General features: G+C 43.0%; 1 protein-coding gene and 1 long non-coding RNA gene across 2 annotated transcripts in view; one reads left to right on the top strand and one right to left on the bottom strand.

Annotated features, from left to right (window-relative positions):
• CSMD1 (CUB and Sushi multiple domains 1) overlaps nt 1-19,376 on the top strand; it is a 1,871,580-nt gene that overhangs the window by 1,197,677 nt on the left and 654,527 nt on the right.
• LOC140604551 (uncharacterized) lies at nt 13,661-16,199 on the bottom strand. Its single transcript, XR_012007352.1, has 3 exons — nt 16,041-16,199; nt 15,239-15,321; nt 13,661-13,899 (listed from the first exon to the last, which is right to left on the bottom strand). It is a non-coding gene; the product is annotated as an uncharacterized lncRNA (long non-coding RNA).

The raw sequence follows: 19,376 nt of genomic DNA, 5'->3' as shown, positions 1-19,376 counted from the left end.
TATTTATTATTTTTATTTTCACTCATTTAATATCTAATTTAACTGGGTAACTTAAACATACACTTAAAAAAATCCTTGCCTGTCATATGATAAATATAAATTTTATAAATGTATATAGTGTAAGTATGGGGTGCAAAAAATAACTCACTGTCTCTGCCTATAGGGGTTTATAATTTAATTGGTAGCTCTCAATATATATTTGGGTCAGATTCCTTATTGAAAATTTAATACAAGTTATGGACTTAGGTTCGTACATACCAGATTTCATGCACATTTTGGTGAATTTCAGGTTTGCTTGAAATCCTAGAGGTTAGATAGATTTCAGATTAAGAATCATATCTATAGGGACACCTGGGTGGCTCAGTGGTTGAGCATCTGCCTTCAGCCCAGGGCGTGACCCCAGGGTTCCAGCATCAAGTCCCACATCAGGCTCCCTGCATGGAGCCTGCATCTCCCTCTGCCTGTGTGTCTTCCTCTCTCTCTCTCTGGGTCTCATGAATAAATGAATAAAAATCTAAAACAAATCATATCTATAGAAATTACACTACTGCTTTTAGTTACTGTTAGATCAGTAAGTAGACCAACAGACGGATTTCTGATAGGTAGATAGAGGTAGATTAGGCAAATTTGAAGGGGACAAGAATGTGTTTTGTGGGTGAAGCTGGGAAGAAAGGAGGGGAATCCATCTTGAAAGGGCAGTTTGAGAGGAAAAAAAATCTTGAGTGCTTGGGAAAACTTGACTTCCATTTGACATTTGTGGAAGATAATGATGGGAAAGTATGTGTTGGCCAGAATGTGACTGACATTATAAAGAACCTGATCTTTGTAACTGAGGTCTTTGGAGGTAGCCGAAGGACACCTCAACGGGGTTTACCACCTCCGAGAGAGGGTAAGTCAGAGGAAGGAGCCTGGTGTTGCCGCAAATATACTCAAGGACTGTAGGGCACACGGCTCTTTCTGAAGGCGACCATCCATCCAGGGGATAGAAATTCAGCATAGTGTTCCTGTCCTAGTTGGCAGTTTAGACGATCCTTATTATTTTTTATTATGCGAGAAGTTACCCGCCTGCACTCTGACGCACTGGGAAGTCAGGTCTAACAAAGTAAATCCTAAAGTCGCTCGATGCATATGGTAGAAATCAATCTCCCTACCTCGAAGTGTAAAACAGACGGGAACTGAATCTCCCCGTGTTTGCTCATGTCCGGGATACAACCGCTGTCATGTCTATCATGAGATGTGACGATCCAGTGATGAGCAGGAGAGCAGGGTTCGACCCTTAGCCACGTAAGCCTCCTGCCATACCAGCCTCCTCTCTCACCCCTCCCCGTCACACCCCTCGGCCCACCGCTTCCACCCCCTGCATCCCTGCTTTGCTGCCCGCAGCCTCCCAGCTGCCAAACCTGTCTCCTCCACTTATACCTTCTCTACCTTCTTTGTTTCTGCTTTCCCTCCTGCTCCGCATCGGGGCTGTGGATGGGGTATTGCCCTCACACTCCCTCTGTGCTCTCCCTACTGGGCGTGTCCTTCCAGAGCCTTGGAAGGTGGTGCTCAAGAGAGGAAATTTCTGCGCCTCTTCTTCCTCAATTTCTTTGTGCCAGTAGACACCCCTGGGTGTTGCTTGGTTCACTTGGCCTCTCTCCTCCACTGTATGCAGTAGGACCTACACCCCGAGGCCCTAAATGTGTCTCTGCATCTCTGCCTCAAGTCCCAACACCTCGTCCTCCTCCTACTATCGTTCCCAAAATCTCCCCTCCCTCCTCCTGCCATCTGTGACCCGAATAAACCCTCTGGGTTCTCTGTCCTGCAGTAGTGTCTCCTGCTTCTGAGAGCTTCTATGGGAACTGCTCTGTCTCTATCCCAGTCACACGGCTTTTGACCAGCACTGCCTTGTACCGTAGACGACCCCTTCAGCTTGCGCTGCCTGATGTGGAAACCGCCAGCCACATGGGGCTTGTCTAAATGGAGGTGAGCTGCAGGTGTAAAATACACTAGGGTTAAAGGCACTATGGAAAATAAATATTACTGTAAAAGTCATTATATCTTAAAATCATATTTTTATCATTTTAAAGATTTTTTTGAACTTTACTGTGCCTGCTAGGAAATTTTAAATTACCTAGGTGGTCCCACCTGTGACCCCTATTTTACCTCTATTGACAGTGCTATCACATGTCATTTTAGCTTCACACTAAGATTGGGAGGGCTGTTCCAAGAGGACCATTCTCGAGATGCTTCTCCTACCAGTTCCTAACGTCTAAAAACCTCATACCAAGGACTAAGTCTGGGTTTAACATTTTGGCTTATAAAGCACAATCTCTGCAAGTCGTGAAAGTTGCCACTTATTCTTCAGTATGAATGAGTTTTCTCACTACTTTCTTGGAAGTAAACCGAAAATAGGGATCATATGATATTTCCCACTGATTAGAGAGAAAGAATAATAATACCAAGAAAGAGAGATCTCAGCAAACAAATATGGATTATTATTATTTTTTTAATCCTCAAGATTGCTTTGGACCAGTCTTTCATATCCTGATTAAAAGCAGCCTGTAAGAGGCCCTGATGCTACCCAGTAGATTGTCAGAATTGCAGTTTCCTCAGTTTCAGTTTTTTTAAGTTTTTTATGGTGACCAACACCAGTTTTCCAAGAGAGAATAATAACGGACAATTGCCGCCTGCAGCAGACCCAGCACCTCGAAAAGAAGAAAACTATGTGCAATAGTGTGGGGAAAATGCCATATTGAGGATAACTCAAAATCAATATTTAAAACCAAAATCTTTGTGTTTGATAAAAGTAGAAGAGCTTCATCCAGCACAACCAACTTCTGGACTCTTACTGTTGATGAGGAGGAAAGGGTCTGTACTACAAATGAATGGCTCCCTACCTATGATGACCTTAGTTGAGGAAGCTTAGCCAATTTAGGCTTCCCACAAATTCAATCCTTATTGCAAAATAGGTGATAGGGTTATTGTTTTTCTTAGAATGTTAAATATATTTATTTAAGTTTATTTTTTGTACTTTCTGGGTAAATGTTTCTTAGAAAAATCCCACTTGGTTTATAATGCTTTTTAATGTGTAGAAATGCTCTGAACCAGGACATGAAGCAAGGATGCCACTGTAGTCATTAAAGTCATTATTGAAAGTTTTTGAAAGGGCAGTTACTATGGAGAACTAAAATCATAAAAAAAAAAATAAGTTCAATGAAACTTACTACCTTTGTTGCATTTGTTCAATCTGTGACAAAGGAGCATTTTGTAAGTGGCTCTATGCTTTGCAAATCCCTTTCTATTTCATTGGTTCATTCAATGATACCCAGAAGAGTCCAACGGAATTTTAATTACAAATGTAACGAAGATAATGCAGAATTTCGGATTAGTTTTTCTCTCGTTTTTTAGAGAAAAAGTCATTATTACTTAAAGACTACAGTCAGCATTATTTACCTCCTGAGATTCTTCAGCGTATCTACTTCTCTGAATCACCCCCTGGTGTAAAATGTCCACAGTATTTGTTGCTAAGAAAATTGAAAATATTTTAACATTATACCTTGATCTCACCTGGTTACGAAACCTATTGCTATTGTCTTGATAAGTATGGATCAATAACTTAAAACTTAATAATACACATTGCACCAGGGTCCTTTCAAAATGCCTTTTTCAAATCCCTGATATGATTTGCAATTTTCTTTGCCTAGGAAACTCTATTTTCAGAGTCATTTCTTGTGAAATAAAGTTTTAACTCAAATGATTCTTCAGGGATTACTCTTCAGGTTTTATTTCATTAGCTATTTTTAATCTGATTAGTTCTAGGCTGGAAGCTTATAGTTTTGAACGTTCATATAATTTTCTTAGCAACAAGTATTCAAGGAACAGAGAGATGAAGCCCTTCGTGGTATTTGGGCTAGAGTTTAAGTGACAAGAGTTGAAAATTTGAACCAAAAAAACCCACAAGTAATCGAGAGCCCACAGAAATTTCAGTTGTTCTAGCTATAGTAAGGAATAAATGTCGTTCTTTGTTTCGTCTAGATATTGAGTTGTGTTATACAGATGATGAATAGGAAGTGTATGGGTAGCAAACTTAAAGTCACGCTCAAAAAAGATTAGCTTAAACACAGCTAGGGGAAAACACAAAGATAATAAATCCTACTTCCACTAACAATAAAAATATATCTCTGCAATAAACATCACAGTCTTTTCCCGTTCCGTTGACTGAAGCTCCACTTTATTACATTGGATCCAAGATGAGCTTGTTTGCACACAGTTATCTCCCCAAGGAGGATCACGGATTTGGCCGCGACGGCTCTGTGCTTGCCCGCGCTCTGCGCTCCACGCCTGGCGGTGTCCGAGCGTCCATGAAGTACCCTGATGGTACTTGTTGATCTGATTTCAGACACTCCTCTTCCTCCAGATGTTAAGACTCTGTCATGCGTCTCATTTCCTGCCTGCCCCTCTTCCCTGGGCTGCTGTGCAGAGAGTTCTAGAACCTTCTCCAGGCTCGGCCTGTGCCTTTCCTGAGGTGATGAGCAAAGACAGTAGGAAGAAAGGGAAAGAAGAAATATGGGGCCTTGCAGGCATTAAAGTTTGCATTCATTAACTTTGTAAAATTAATGTAAATAATTTAAAGTTAATATGACCCTCCAGGCGCGGGCTCACGGTACAGGAGCTGGGCCGTCCGTCCATCTGACCCGGGGCTGCAGACTCAGCAAGCGTGTTCGCTCTGACGGCTGCAGCCTGGTGCCTGGCAGCCAGCTGAGCTTTCCGCACACAGGACCAGGCGTCCGGCGAGCGGTGTGGCAGCGCAGACGGGGCTCCAGGGTGACAGGAGCTGGAGGGCTGCGTCCTGGGCCCGGGCCGCCTCGGAGGCTGCAGCTACCGAATTGTTTGCAACTTCAAATCGAGGAGCCCCGTCAGCAAGAGGTCGATGCCGGATAGGAGAGCCCGGCCCTGGCCCGCCACCCCCCAAACCCACGCACACACAGGTCGCAGCACCCCCCACCTCCCAGGTGGGCCCGGGACAGGTGCACGTAGGCCTGGCCACGCAGTGGAGACAGGAGCCTGGAGAACCCGGCCGAGGGAGTGGGGAGGGCAGCTGCAGGTGCCCCGGCCTTGGGCGGGGGGGAACAGGCAACTGGAGACGCCGGCCTCCTGGACTCCACACGACAGGGCTGCCCTCCCCACTCACACTGCTGGGGGCCCTGGCACCGGGGTGTCTGGACATGGCCAGGAATGAAGACAGGCGAGGCTGCCCCACTGCCCCCGGCAGGAGGGACTGTGCCCCTGCCCCGGGCCTGCTGGGCCAACGATGACCTGGCGCCGTGCACCCTGGCTTGAGCACCCAGAAGACGGGCTGCCCACCCCTGTCGTCTCCACGCACTTTTTCCTTTGCAGGCTCCTCAGTGCTGAGCCCAGCCCGGAGGCCCATCAGTCCTGCTTCAGGCACCACAGCCGGGCGCACAGCCCAGATACCACCGACGTGCCTGCTTGGCCCTGGCCACTGCCCCGGGCCTTGCCCCATGCACGCCCGCAGCCAGCCCCCACCATCAGGCACACCCTTGCAGGCGACCCTGCAGTCAAGTGCATGCTCACGACTGGCCCCATCACCATGGACACCCGACACTTGCTCTAGTCCCTCATCGCTGGACCTGGGGGCGCTGCTGAGGTCCCCAACAGCTCCCCCAGACACCAAGTGTGCCCCACAGCTCTTGCTCCCAAGCAAGCAGCGTGCAGTCAGTGACACCATAGACCAGAGCTATTTAAACAGGTGGGACAGCGTGCCCCCCACATACCCATGGAGCCACAGTAGGCTCCAGCGAGCAGCCCTGGCAAGCGAACTCTCTCCTCGAGGAAGCCAGTCCTCAAAGTCTGGAAAAGAAGAGGCTTCTGCAAGCACGGGACGCCTGTGCAAGACTCCAGGGCACAGAGAATCAGAGAAAGATGACGCCGCCACACAGATAATACACGTCCAGTAACAACCTCAAAGCAGTTGGAGATGTATGAATGGACTGACAGAGGATTCAAATAATCATTATGAAGAAGCTTAGTGAGCTGGAGGAGACAGGGATAAGCCCTCCAATGGAATTAGGAAAACAACACAAGAAAAAAATGAGCAGTTCAGCAGAGACATAAAAAAAAAAAAAAAAAAAAAAAAAAAAAAAAAAAAAAAAAAAAAACATAAAAAAAGAACCAAACTGAAATTCTGGCGATGAAGAAAACAATGACTGACCTAAAAAATGCAAGAAGTTCCTTCTTTCTTTCTTTCTTTCTTTCTTCTTTCTTTCTTTCTTTCTTTCTTTCTTTCTTTCTTTCTCTTTCTTTCTTCCTTCCTTCCTTCCTTCCTTCCTTCCTTCCTTCCTTCCTTCCTTCCTTCCTTCCTTCCTTCCTTCTTTCTTTCTTTCTTTCTTTCTTTCTTTCTTTCTTTCTTTCTTTCTTTCTTTCTTTCTTTCTTTCTTTCTTTCTTTCTTTCTTTCTTTCTTTCTTTTCTTTCTTTCTTTCTTTTTCTTTTCTTTTCTTTTATTTCTTTCTTTTCTTTTTCTTTCTTTCTTTTCTTTTTTCTTTTCTTTTCTTTTTTCTTTTCTTTTCTTTTCTTTTCTTTTCTTTTCTTTTCTTTTTTTTTTCTTTTCTTTTCTTTTTTATTAAGATTTATTTGCTTATCTTTGAGAGAGCGCGAGTGAGCAGGAGCCAGGGGAGGCGGGACAGAGGGGGAGACGACTGGAGCTGACTCAGCGCTGAGAGTGTGATGCGGGGCTCCATCTCACCACCCAAGATCACACTCTGAGCTGAAACCAAGAGTCAGACATCTACTCAAGGTACCACCGGGCACCCATGCAAGAGAGTTCCTACAGCAGATTGGATCACACAGAAGAAAAAGCAAATGCCTTTGGAAAATGTCCTTGGTCTGGAGGTGTGGGAAAAGGTGCTCAGCACCACTGGTCATCAGGGAGAGCGAGTCAAACCACCACAAGACGTCACCTAGCACCTGTGCATGACCTCAACTATCCGCGTGATCTAAAAAAAAAAAAAAAAAAAAAAAAAAAAAAAAAAAAAAGATTTTAAACAGTGATTCTCTTAGTAACAGAGAGTAGAATGGTGTTTGCCAGGAGCTAGGGGTGGAGAAATGGGGTATATTGATCAAAGGGGACAAACTCTTACCTGTGTATGAATAAGCTCTACAGCTACAGTGACTCTAGTTAATAATAGGTGTCGTGCACCTGGAACTTCCTAAGAGAGTAGATCTCCAGGGTCCTTAACACACACACTTAATGCTCTGAGATGATGGATGTGTCAGGTAGCTAGACCGCGACAGTCATTTCACAATGTATGCACACGCATCAAAACATCACCTAAATGCCTGCAGTTTTAAGTGTGATCAGTCTCCAATATAGATGGAAAAAGCCTTAAAATTAACTTTTATCTAAATAAAAACATTAAATAAATAAATAAATAAATAAATAAATAACTGTAGAGTATGTTCCCACTCTTCCGAGATTAAATCTATTTAAGTTAATTATATCATATATATTTCCTTTATATCTGTGAAATATATATTTTTTTATTTTTTTTCTAAATTTATTTATTTATTTATTTATTTATTTATTTATTTATTTATTTATTTATTTATGATAGTCACAGAGAGAGAGAGAGAGAGAGAGAGGCAGAGACACAGGCAGAGGGAGAAGCAGGCTCCATGCACCGGGAGCCCGATGTGGGATTCGATCCCGAGTCTCCAGGATCACGCCCTGGGCCAAAGGCAGGCGCTAAACTGCTGCGCCACCCAGGGAACCCTGAAATATATATATTTATACAAAAATATAATTACACTATAATAAAATGTATCTATGGAAATTTTTAATCTGAACAAGTTTGAACGTGCCTCTTGTGTCTGCTTATACGTCCACTATCCAAGGCCAGAGGGAGAATTACAGAGGCTTTACAGATTTTTAGAACATAGGATATTAATGTCATTGGTAATTGGTAAGCATCACTTACCAATATCTATTTTATTTTTTTAAAGGTTTTATTTATTTATTTATGAGAGACAGAGAGAGAGGCAGAGACATAGGCAGAGGGAGAAGCAGGCTCCGTGGGACTCGATCCGGGGACTGGGGGATCATGCCCTGAGCTGAAGCCAGATGCTCAACCACTGAGCTACCCAGGTGTCCTTCTTTTTTTTTTTTTTTTTTCAATATATATTTTACATAAAGAGAAAGACAGCATCATCACACCAGCACATCAACCGTGTTTTAGAATGTCCACCCCATTCCCATTGACTGTCTTCATTAATGCCACTTGAATCTCCCTTTGGCATTAGCATTGATGACCAGACTAGCACGTCTTTTGTACCATCTTGTGAATTCAAAGTCTGACCTTGCTCTATCACATTATCTAAGGCTCGTTTTCTCAAAGCTCGTGCTGAGTGGCTAGTCTCATCTGAGAGTGTTTTGCTCCCTTCCCGCAACTGAGCATACAGTTCCAGAAAGGGGGCTGCTTATTCATCTTTGTCTGAAAGATTGATACTTGCATTTCTGATCGTCATGATCAAAATTCAGATTTAAATAATGCATTCTGTATAGGTATTAACTTCAAGTATGACTTCAACGCAAGTTTGAAAGAAATAAAACTTGTGATATCCACCATGCATATTTTATGACAAGAATATGCAGTTATCAAAGGCCAGGCCCTGTGTGTGCACATTGTAAGATGTATTGAAATGTGAACAAAACAGGGAAAAACACCTAAGACTGTTTTCTATTTGTAAGTATGGGATTCATTTTTCCTTGTAGGACTCTCTCTGTCTCTCTCTGTCTCACTGTCTCTCTGTCTCTCTCCCTCTCTTTAAAAATCCATTATTATGTTAGAACAGGTTTAGGTTCACAGCAATAGTGAGCAAAATGAGACTTCCCATGTACCCCCTGTTCCTGCATGTGCACGAGCCCCCGCTATCAATATCCCCCACAAGATGGAACCTTGGTTATAACTGATGAACCTACACTGACACATCATCATCACCCATGATCCTTGTTAGAGTTCATTCTTGGTGTGGAACATCCTATGAGTTTGGCCAAATGTATAACAACCTATACCCACCACTAAAGCATCCTGTAGACACTAGGTTCACCGCCCTGAACATCCTCAGTGATCTTGTTTTGAAACTGTAAAATTGACAACTTTATCAAAATTCCTTCTATATTTATTGAACTCAGAGAACAAAAGAGGCAACATTTTTGTACACATAGCCACAAAATGTGTTTAATAAATAAATGTGTATGTTAGCGTCTGTATGATGGTAATGGAAAGAGACTACAGTAATCATTTACCTTCATGTTTGAAACGCATAAATACCAGCAAGGGAGAAATGGCTCAAGCTCAAGCAAGCTCTTGCAGGTCGTTTAGCTGTTTCTGATAAAAATTTCCCTCGACAGTCATCTACCTGTAGTATTAAGAAGCAACATCAGAGTGCAAGGAAAGTCTCACTTTGCAAAGATTAACTATTTGGCTGGCGTGACACTAAATGGATTATGTGTCTTTAGTTTCAAGACTACCATCTCAGCTACTTTTTTTTTAATTTTCTCCTTTGATTTCAAATGCTGTCATGCAAATATAGGAGGTGAGGTGAATGCTGGCCAAGAATCTTTATTAAATATCACTGCCTAAAATTGGAAGTCAGAGACCTGAAGAGAAGAAACACTCATGGATTTTCCTGGACAGTGTAAAAAGATTGTGGGGCATCCAAAGTAGCTTAGGAAAATCTTAGTAAGCAAGAGGGCATGTTGTATTGGCAGCATTTTGAATTGACTTAAGGGGAAATGTACCATTCTGTACAAGGATGTTGGGAAAAAGAAATCTGGAACAGTGTAAGTGAAATATATTAGAAGCCATAGAGAGGGTATGGCCACAGGCACAACAAAATGATGTCATTTAAAAATTCTAGTGTAACTCCTCCATTTAATGGTAAAATCTAACTTTTTTTTTCTAAAATAGTTCTACAAATTAAAAAAAGAAAAAAAAAACAATTTTCCATGAGGGATGAGATTTAGAAGGTCAAATTAAGAAAATTAGGTTCACGGCAAGCTGATATTTTTTCTTATGGAAGAAAATCACACCAGAGATAAACACACAGGTCATTACCACTAATCGGCTTATCGCTAGAGAGCAAAAAAAAATCAATGATTATTTCTATAGATAGCCATTGTTTGTGATAAGGACAGCCACACACGGGAAATGCAATTTTTATTAAAGCAGCAGTCCCTGTCCCCATCCAATGGAAGGTCATATTATTTAACACAAGTAATTCAGAGAATCGGATCCTGGGAGGAAAGGTCTGGGGTGATCATCCCACACAGTGCTTCGTAGAAAACACCCCGCTATGACCCAGAGCACTTCTCGCCCTGTTCCTCCATTCATTTTGGAGATAGAGACCCCCCGTGACAGGGCTGTTCATACGGTTGCCACTGCCCATGAGGATGGGTAGGCGTCCAAGGTAGGCGTCCAAGGTCACCGTAGGAACCCGTAGAGGTGAATTCAAAGCTTGCCGATGTGGGGCTGACTGTGTGTTTCCCCACAGCTCCCCTCCTGAGAAACCTGCAGGTGCAGGGCCTCGGGCCAGAGGAGGGCTGGCTCTGCCAGAGCCAGACCACTGGCCTGGGCAGGGGTAACGGGCTGCAGGGCAGGGGTGACGGCCGGGGAATACGGGGCAGATGCACTGGGTCTGAATTTCTTATCTGACCTTAGAAGAGGAACATTTCTGTTGTTGTCTTTAACTGCTAGGAAGTAGTCCATCACCTGAAGAACACGTCATTTACCCTATGAACCTCTTTCATTAGTGAATGATGGGATGCTCCCAAGTTTTGTTTCCTCAGAATGTTGGTGGAAAGGCAAGTTGTATTAATACATGTAGAAGATGATGCATCTAGTGTGAACCATCATAAATATCTTTTTTTCATCCTAAATATTTTTATGAATACATACAGATGCAGTGGCGTGGGAGGGGGGTTGAGTCTTAAAATGGTGTACTGTATGTAGACTGCACGCAGTGCTTGACACACAAGGTGTGTATTATTGAGCTGGTTTCATACATACCCACTGCAAAGTAGCTCTTTATATTTTTCTTCTATTATTATTATTATTATTACCCTAAGTACTTATCCCACTGAAAACCTATGTATTTTACCCATTTACTTGTCTTTGGTTTATCTCTTTGACTTGGAAGGAAAGCTATGGGAGGGCAAGAATTTCTGCCTATTTTACTTACAATTGTGTTGTCAGTACTTAGAACAAGGCTGGATACAGATTAGGGGCTTAATACATATTCTCAAAATGAGTAGTTATAGAAAGTATTATCATAAATTTTCTGCAAGATCAGCCAGGAGCTTGCATTTTATCTGCAATAATATAAGACTAACATTATGCTAGTCCTTTTTCTAAGATTTTTTTTTTTTTTTTAGTGCCCATATATCTAATACCAAAAGCAAGCCTGTCCAGGAGGTAAACCATTTCTCAGCTAAGTAGACCAGGACACTAGGACGTTAAAATCTGTTCATGGAGTGAGATGAATAAGTGGTAAACTCGGGAGCTAAATTGGACTCTTCTGACTCACATTTTTTTTTTAAGATTTTATTTATTTATTCATGACAGCAAGAGAGAGATTGAGAGAGAGAGAGGCAGAGACACAGGCAGGGGGAGAAGCAGACTCCATGCAGGGAGCCTGACGTGGGACTCGATCCCAGGTCTCCTGGATCACACCCCCGGGCCGAAGGCAGGCGCTAAACCGCTGAGCCACCGGGGCTGCCCTGACTCACATTTTTTATTATTTTTTTTTAAGTATGAAAATTATGTGTAAAAAATGCAGAACTTATCTTTTACTCTATAGCTGTATACAATCAGCACAGGTGCACACATGAACGTGTACATGTCAACACATTTAGGAACACATTGTATCATGCATATCAGGGTTCTCCACAGAGATAGAGCTGAAAGCAGAGAGATGATAGATATATTATAGATATCGGCTCCCATGATCATGGACAGCAAGGTCCCATGAATTGCCATCTGCTGAAGAATCAAGAACCGAGAACAAACGTGTCGTACTGTTCAGGAAAGCCAGGAGTGCCAATGTCTGAGGACAGGACAAAATGGATTTCCAGCCCAAGCGACAAGCCAAGTTGCTCTAATCTTTTGTAGCTTTCAGGCCCTGTTAGGGCTTGGATGATGCTCACCTGCATTGATGAGGTTTTCATTGTTGTTGTTTTCTTACTCTACTAATTCAAATACTAATTTTTTTCAGAAGCACTCTCATAGACTCACCCAAAAATAATATTTCAACAGCCATCTGGCCTCCCTTAGCCCAGTCAAGTTGACGCACACAGTTAACCATCCCTGGGGTAACTGGTATCTCAGTTGGTTAAGTGACTGGATTTCAACTCAAGTCATGATCCCAGGGTCCTGAGACTGAGCTCCCTGCCAGGCTCTGTGCTCAATGGGGAGTCTGCGTCTCCCTCTCTCTATTCCTTCCCTTGCTCCCTCTCTCAAATAAATAAATAATCTTTTAAAAAATCAGATGTAAGTGGTTTCCAGATGCATTCTAAAACCAAATCCTAGGATTAATGACTGTCAATATTTAGACAATGTGTGTTTTTTAAAGCTTGTCAGTTAATTTCGATGTAAGTCAAGTTAGGATCCTTATTGAGTGATGTCGCTCAATAGCCAAAGCAGGCAAGAGAACATGAAGGGACCATCAGCGATGTGCCAATTAACAGGTGCCCTGTGTCTGGGACACCTGACCTGTGAATGTATCATCTGAGGATGCTCTTCACAGGCAAGGGTTATGCAGGTGCGCTGTGTTCCCACGGGGCTGGAACTGCTAGCGTATTTCCTACTTTCCCCTCACATTCATACCCATACCACCTACTCTGAGAAGAAAAGACATAATGTGCCTCCCTCCCCCTGCACTAGGCACCACTGGGGAGTGATTGTTCTTACAACTAGAACAAAGGTTCTTCTGCAGGGCTCAGCAGAGTAATCAGAGTCCTGTCTCTAACTGCAAAGGTAAAATTGCTTAAGAGTGTCTTATTGTTACTGCAGCAGCAGCTGCTTCAGATGTGTTTTCACAGTAGAAACCAGGGGCAGTGTACCTGCCCCCCCACCCCGCCCCCCGCATTGCAGTGCCCTGGGAGACCCCACTACCAAAGAAGCACCAGCAGCCTTAGGCAGGTTATTATAGAAAACACTCTTAGATTGAGCAGTATTACCGGTGTTTCAAGTCAGAGGCAAAATCATTCTTATGTTGTCCGACAGCCCCCACTAATCTGCTGAGTAACAGGGATAGAGTAAGTGGAGCAGAAGCCATGTGTATCACGGGGGATGTGGAATTAGGGGCTGAGTGTGATGAAGCTTCCACCCTCGGCAGCCTTACGGTCACAGAGAATCAATTACATGTCGTAAGCAGTAGATCCGTGGTGCAATAACCTTAAATAATTAAATATCTTTATTAAATATTACTTTATTACATTAGAACCCAACACTAGCAAGCTCACTTAAAATTCTTCATCCTCAACAGCATGTATATGTTCCTGAGTTTCTTCATTATCCTTTGCATGTGTCCATACGTACAGGCACGGGCTCACACACTCGAGCAAAAGTAGATCTTAAAAATTCTCTACTACCTGAAGCAGGATTGTGAGCAATAAATATTAAATCTATGATCCATTTCTCACTTTACATCAAATTTCAAAATGATTTTGAGTCACTCTGTGGACAGCCATGAGAGGTAAGGCAAGATGGACCTGAATGTGTGGCCTCTCTTATGATCCCTGGGACTCCCACCCGGATCCCGACACTTCCATGTTTTGTTTCTTAGTTTTCATTCCTGGAGGTTCACTTCATCGGGCAGTGCGTTTTGTCCGTTTTTCTTATCTTAAAAAAAAAAAATCAACTTAGGATCTAATGTAGTTGAAACAAGCAAATGAAAAGGATCTGAAACATGAGGGCAAGTAAGACATGGTTTCCATGGTGGGTTGCCAGAGCTTAAGGTCAGCATCTACACGGACGGCTCCAAGTTTTCACGTTTCCAGGAAATATTGCCCATTTATCACTATTGGGTTTATGATTTTCTTTGTTTTCTTGGCAAAACTTCTATTCTGAGAATTTACATGAACCGGTATAATTAGCTTTTTTTTTTTTTCCTTTCTTTTCTTTTTTTTTTTTTTTTTTTTTTTATGTCACTGAAAGGTACAGCTGGAAAACTCCTTGGAAGGTCAACCTCCTAGTTTAATGACGGGGATCCTGGAATTCACAGAGGTTAAATGACTTGCTGAAGGTTATTTCAGCGAAAGGTTAAGCTCTCCTAAAGATTAGTGTGGCTCTCTATCAAGTTTTTGCCCTGCATGGTGGCCTCAGGCAAATCTGCTAAATGACAAAGTTAATCTCCTCCTGGAGATTCCTGTTCCCAAGGCAACCACCACAGGAGACCCTCACTCGGGGCTGCCTGGGGCTCCCGCTGGGAGCTGTGTCCTCCCTGGCCCTCTTTCCCCGTTGGTATCCATCTCCGTGAAGTGTTTCTGGCCCCAGGAATGGAGACTCACTCAAGGAACTTAAGAAGAAGAAAAAGAGGGTTTCCTGTGAGCTGGTACAATTTGTCTGAAACAAATCTAGACAGTGTACACTCTGCACCTCCCATAATGTTGCTACTGCTCTTTAACTACCTGCAGAGTTCATTAAGAGCAAGGGCTTGGAGTCAGCTGATGGGTCGTAAACCTCAGTTGTTCCTCCACGGAGCCGAACAAGGTTGGCTTCATTCCCTCATTTACAAAACAGAGATGAGCGTGGAAATCTACTCCCAGGTTGTGAGAAATCAAGGAAGCCCTGCATGTCTATAATATGGGTTCTCCATGAATGTTGTTGTTGTTGTTGTTCCTGATGATCCTGTTGCATCTCTGTACCCTGTGGGGTAAATTCTGCACTTCATAAAAAAATTCCTCCCATCCATATTTTGTGCCTCCTAGGTTTGTGCTGGCCGGATGGTCCTGACCCTAACATGCAATTTCTCTCAATATATATTTGCAGCTTTAGATTGTGTACCTGAGGTCTGTACTCATTTAATAATCCCGTGTTAAATTCTGAAGAGTGGGAATCTAACCAAGTCCTATTATCGTCCATGTGGGTTATGACGCATTCTCCTGTAGCAGGGCACGTTTCAGTTTCTTTGGCCAGGTGTGACTATCAACATACTTGCTAGTGAATCCCAAACTCTTACCAACATTTTTTCCATATTCCACTGAAATTTGCTGGTCCTTTATCTCCTTCCTTCACAGGCGGGCATCCAATAAGAGTCTATCTCTGTAGAGAGAGAGAGAGAGAGAGAGAGAGAATGCAGACTGGTGGTTGCCAGGGGAAGGAGGAAAGTGTGGGAATGTAGAGAAACCGTTTCATGGGTAGGGGGCTGTACTTTGAAACGACGGAAATGTTTTGGAACTAGACGTGGTGTTTGACAGCACTGTGAGTGTTCTACATGGTACTGAATTGTTAACTTTAAAATGATTAATAGAATGTGAATTGGAACTCAAAATCTATGATATTACAAGAGCACTAGAAAGAGCCTTCCCTGTATTATCACTACCCACCCCCCCAAAACACTATCCTTCCAAAGTGAAGTAATGCACTAAGCCCATATTGGCTATGATAAATCCAGACACCTGCAGGGGAGGAAGAACTTCCCTCTACCCTCTTAGATTCCATAACTGAGGCCTGAAAATGAATCTGACATAAGACATATTAGCAGGAGAAAAGCACACACATTTCATTTAACATGTTTATGTGCTTATGGGATCCTTCAGAGGAAAAATGAAAACTCAAAGAAGTTGTTGGGACCAAGAGCTTATATACTTTTTTAAACAAAGAGTGATAAATTTGTGGAGAAATAATAAGCTCTAGGGGCAGTAATTGTGGGGCTGGGATGGAAATACAGAAGATAAAGGTTATTTCAACCATCATCATCATCATCATCATCATCATCATCATTATTATCAGCATCTCGCTCATCTTCTTGTTGGACTTACCCATTCCCTTACTTGTGCTTCCCAGGATCATTACCACATACATGCGGGGCATCTAAGTCCTTGTTTCTGAGAATCAATCTTTGAAGGACCAAAGTGAGCCTCATCTCCTGAAGTCCTCAGAGTAGCAGCCTGGGGGGCTGAGACAATGACAGCATTCCGCATCAGAATACTGAGAGAAATAGAAACTTTAAGTGATTGTCAGAAGGACCTAACATTCATTGAATGACACAACCCAAATTTAATATTGATTCGTGTAACTCCCCAGCTCACATTCAGAAACCCAGCATCAGTGAACCTGGTTGTGATCGTATCTAGCCTGGTTGGAAGAAACGTTTTTGCCCCTAATGAAATAATGGACCTACATAGTGGTCATCAATAGCTCCTAAAATCACAAAAGGAAGGACAAGCCCTACATCATGTGCTTCCTGTTAGAAACACGAAATGTATCTGTGAAGAGTCCTTACCAGAGAATCAAACCTGAATCTTATCAAGGCCTTACCCGATTGACAATTTAAAGGACATCCAAAGGACAGAGCGACACGCTCAAGATGTGCACAGAACCATGATTAGCAGAGTCTACATGTGGGACTCCTCAACACACTGCTCATTTTGTTCACTAAATAAATTATAGGGCGGAAGGGGAGGGACGAAACAAAAAGAGAACCTACAGAATTTTAAAAGAGACTTCAGAGACATAAAAACCAATTATAATAGCTGTACCTTATTTGAATCCTAATGGGCAATTATTTTTAAAAATGAGATAATTAGAGGAATTTGAATCCTGACTGGATATTTGATGATACTAAGGGATTGTTGTGCATTTACATGTGATCATGATATTGCGGTCATTTGTTTTTTTTTAAAAAGCATCTTAATCTTTTAGAGATGTACACTGAAATATTTATGGACTCATGAATTTACGGTCTGAGGTTTGCTTCAAAATCACCTGGGGCGGGAGGGAAGGATATAGGTAAACAAAAGAACAGCTATGAGTTGGTAATGACTGCACTTGAGTGATGAGTACATGTGGGTTCAATACCCTTTTATCTGTAATTGTGTTTATGTTTGAAATAATTTTTCCATCCTAAAAAGATAAAGAAAACAGCCACCCTTGGCAAGAAATGAGACTTTGAAGCAATAAATTATTCTTACCTATTATAATAGCTAAAAGCACTTTCTCTTATCACCTCTAGCATATTTTTTTTTAATATCCAGCATAATATGAACAGGGTTGTTTTTGAACATGTCATAATATTCGGTTAAAAGCTTCATCTCTGAGTGACCTCCTAGCTGCTTCTATCTCTGTGGAACAGTGGAGAAGTTTCTAGGTCCACAAAATGGAAAAAGGGCAGAGCCTTTTGATGAGGATGGTAAATGCTAGAGAAGGTCAATGCCTCAGAAGGAAATCACGGCGTTTTGGAGAATGAGGGAGCAGAAACATGTACTTGCAGGTACTGGAGCCTGTCGCACACAAGGCCATTCATCTCATCGGTGGCTACAAGCTATCAAGTGTTATCCTGGCCTCTAACATGCGGCCACAGTAAAAATCAATCAGTTAAAGGAGAATGCAGCTGCAAACGTATCGTGGTGAAATTCTTTGCTGCGGAGCACCCGGAGATTTGCTCTGTCCATGCTCAGTGGTGGCCAGGCCCAGAGCCGGGTAATCCTGCCCGTTAAATTGTCCAAGAGCCTGAGAACACATCAGGATGCTCAGTTATCTATACAGAGAAAAGACTGAGTCAGGGCCCTAAGATATCTCCCCTCCAATCTAACCTGTCCAGTCGCCAAAAACACAAAGAGGAAGCCACAGTCTCCGCTTCTCTAGTGGAATTGCTGTTTCAGGGAATGCAAGTACTAGAAGCTGTGTAATGACCACAGGGTCTCCTTCCAAGTAGATCCATTTCCAAACAAAGGAGGGGTCTCACCGGCAAGGGAGGAACAAAGGCGGAAGAGTAGGAGGGATGGAATGGGCCTTGGTGAGATGTGCTTGAAGCCCCTGGACTACAGATCCCCCTCCTCTGAACACAGATGGGAGAAGTGATAGGAGATTCTGGAAAAACGGTTTCATAAAGGTGTGTCTTGTGTTCAAATAACCCCCCGTGTCTTGCCCATCCCCCTATACGAAGAGATACTGATGAATTAAATTTGCTGTCGTGAAGTCTGACAGTCCTGGCACGGTCTGGTCACGGCCATGGTGGTCCCTGAGCCCCTGGTGCTGGGCCTACGGTGCACTTTGCTGGGTACACACTATTGTCCCCACTTCTAAGAGCGTGAGCGGTATTTCCTCTGGGCGCAGATAAGTTCCCATTTCAAAGTGCAGATATCTGGGCCTCGGGATTGATGACGTAAGGCTGAGTTTAGGGCTACCGAATGGGACAGAACCTGGATTGAAAGTCTTGTTCCCATGTCCTCTACGCAGGTAGAGGAGGGCATCTACCTGCGTGGGCTTCTAATACCTGGAGGTTAAACGTTCCCAACATGAAAGCTTCATCATACGGCGACACGGGGCAGAGTGTCCCTCAACAAGCAGAAGCGGTTGAAAGACAGCAGCAGTTACACTGTGGGTGGTAGTAAAGCTCATCTTGGAAGGATTTGCCAAATAGTCAACAACACCTTCAGGTTTCTGAAAGGTGGCCCACCGTAGCGCTAAAATTCTATTTCTCTGGTGGCCTTAGAGCGTGTGGAGCATCATCACTGGTTCTTGGATTAGAGGCTCCGATGGCTGCTCACGGTAGCCTTACTGATATTTTGATGATGTCGATTCAATTATTTTATGATTCCATGAGTCAAAACACAGGAGATGGCATAGTTAAAATTGTGGGTACAAAGACTCCTGCTTCGGCCCATGCGTCTTAATAAAAGAAATAATGCTATTTGAAAAACCAGTGGGACGTTATCAGATGGTGCTCTGGATAAACATGCCATTTGACATTTGAAATGATGTGTTCATGCTTCCTCTCTGTGACTAGAGGCTGATCATTCAGGGTATTTTAACTTGTACGATGCACAAGACTACAAGGGAGCTGATTCCATTTCTTCCCTTTTAAAATAAGTTTCCTTCACCACTGCCCTGCAGCCGCTCCGCCCCTGCAGGAGGTGCCCAAGCCAATCACGCCACTGAAGAGCCATTGGACATTCACAAACCTATGATCACCTTTATTTTGAAAGAAAGGAATTCAGCTTCATTACCTTTTGATTGCTATTTGTAATTGTGGTTGGGTAAGCAAACATCAGATTTACCATTTAGCTGCGCGTAAGTAGGTAGGTCGGCGTGTGAAGTCCAGTTCACATCCTCGTGCATCTCCCACCACTATCCATCTCCACAACTGCTTCATT

Source organism: Canis lupus, chromosome 15 (assembly GCF_048164855.1).
Source record: "Canis lupus baileyi chromosome 15, mCanLup2.hap1, whole genome shotgun sequence".
Lineage (NCBI taxonomy): Eukaryota > Metazoa > Chordata > Mammalia > Carnivora > Canidae > Canis > Canis lupus.
The sequence above is the reverse complement of the archived record's forward strand: the minus strand, read 5'-3'. Positions and strand labels throughout refer to the sequence as shown.